This window comes from Amphimedon queenslandica, unplaced genomic scaffold (genome assembly GCF_000090795.2).
Source record: "Amphimedon queenslandica unplaced genomic scaffold, v1.1 AMPQUscaffold_11372, whole genome shotgun sequence".
Classification (NCBI taxonomy): Eukaryota; Metazoa; Porifera; class Demospongiae; order Haplosclerida; family Niphatidae; genus Amphimedon; species Amphimedon queenslandica.
This window is the reverse complement of record NW_003548386.1, coordinates 2,788-5,056: the sequence shown is the minus strand read 5'-3', so window position 1 is coordinate 5,056 and position 2,269 is coordinate 2,788.

Genomic DNA, 2,269 nt, shown 5'->3' with positions numbered 1-2,269 from the left:
AACATGCATACATGTATGTATTATGTTATTAAATGCATTAATAAAATTCCCTTCAAACACTTGATAATACACAGTTCATAAGAAATGATGTATTTATTATGATGGTATTTTATGACCCTGTTTTAAAATTGCAATATTGACAAAAGCCACAAAGGGAAAAAAAGAAACGTGTACATGTACATGGACATACATTCAGCAGTGAATATAAAAACATATGTACAGCATATCAACCTTATGCTACATGATTTTTTTAAAGATTCGCGAAAATTACTTTCGTGAAAATCAAATCAATACAGTACAAGATGGCAGACGGCATAAATTCGCGAAAATTAAATCTGCGAAATAAAAATCCACGAAATTCATAGCCCTCGAAAAAAAGGCGCCCTACGGTATCAACCTTATACTACATGACTCCAGCTACATGTACACATACTGTTGCTGTGAAAACAAGAAAATGAAGAAATTACACTCATGCACCTTCTTGTGAAACTTGCACAAGAAAAGAAAGAGTGTCTAAAGGTACCTATGGAATTATAATCTCCTGATAAGTTTCACTCATGGTAATCTAATACAAAAAGAAAGAAAGGGCCAGAAGCTAGTGATGGGAGAAAAAAGTGGGAGGAAGAAATAAAAAGGGGAAAATATAAGAATTGAAACATTATTTCTGAGGTTGTACAAAAATATACAAGTACCGGGGGTATATGTGATGAGGGACTACCATGAACTCTTACGTTGTATTTAATAATTTAATTTGGTTAATAAAAAAGAAATTGCATGATATAACTAAAGAAGATTACATGATTCATTAGAACTTAAATGATACAAAATGAAACATTTTATGTGCTGTACATGTGATCATCAATATGCTATTTATAAAATTATTGAAAACATAGCAATCTCATATGATGTGGAGTAGCTCTCTTTTACGCTTGCAGCATCAGAAATACATGTACACATATACTACATGTATGCTCAGATGTACAAGCACATGTACTTTATATATACCACAAAGTGTATGTAGGTGTGACTCTGAGATTTGCTTTACATGAATACCATGCATTGATGGGCCAACTGGTGATCATAAGCTTCCAAAAATTACTCGTGAAATAAGTTAAAGGTTGAAAATAGGACCGCAGCATAACAATGATACATACATTTCTATTGTTACAAGTATTATGCAAATGTACCCTGTATTGTAATTTAATGTATTAATGAAATTCCCTTCCATGCAGGTTCTATGCTACCACATATCAATTATTTATTGACCTCATTTTAAAGCTACATTTGCAAAAGTCACAAAGGAGATCTATAGTCAGTAGGGGAGAGAAAGAGAAAGAGAGGCTTATATAACTATAAGAAGCGATACATGTACATGTACATACGGTAGTAAACAAACAAAAACATACGTACATGTACAGCTTATCAACCTTATACTACATGAATCCATGTAGCATACATGTACACATAAAATCTACTGCTGCTGTGAAAACAAAAAAATGAAAGAATGATCAGTTGCTTAGCAATTTTTGATATTAGTAACGCGGTAGCGTTACTAAGTAGGATTCACCCCCAAACAAAATGGCTGCAACGACTTTTGCAGCCTTGCTATACCGGGAAAACGAGCTCCTATGCTTACCAGACTTTATAGAGGACCTTATCTTGACCAGAGGACTCCATTGGTACCCATAGCGTGGCTCTAGACCTTGTCTAAAAGAAAAGCCAAAAATCGGCGAACCGGCCGTTTTGTTCAGCCACTTTTTTTCATCTTCATCATCAAGAAAGTTAGTCCTGTCAATCCAGTTGTCGGTGTGTATCTCAGTATCAGTTGGTGCTACAAGGATAATTCTTACACCAATCTACTCCAATAGTCTATGCGCAGGTCCATGTCCCATCAAATCATTCTTCAAGTAAAGAAAAGGTGATACTCTGACCAGGGGCGTAGCTGAGGTAGGGCCTGAGGGGGCCTGGGCCCTACCATCAAAGTGGCCTTATAATTATATTCATAACCCAAAAGATTATATTCATTGTTCTTACAATAACAAAAGGGGATGGCTGATAACCACAGCTCTTTTAAAGCTATATACAATGATAATTTCACTCTAATTTTGCTCAGCTTGCAGGAAAATGCCTCCATTTTGTTATGTAAAAAAGAGTGTGACCAAAATCGCAGCGCGCTTCGCGCGCCATTTTCTTTCCTTGCCCTACCGTCACCCAAGGTCCAGCTACGCCCCTGACTCTGACTGCTGGATAGAGCCATCTTAGCTACATG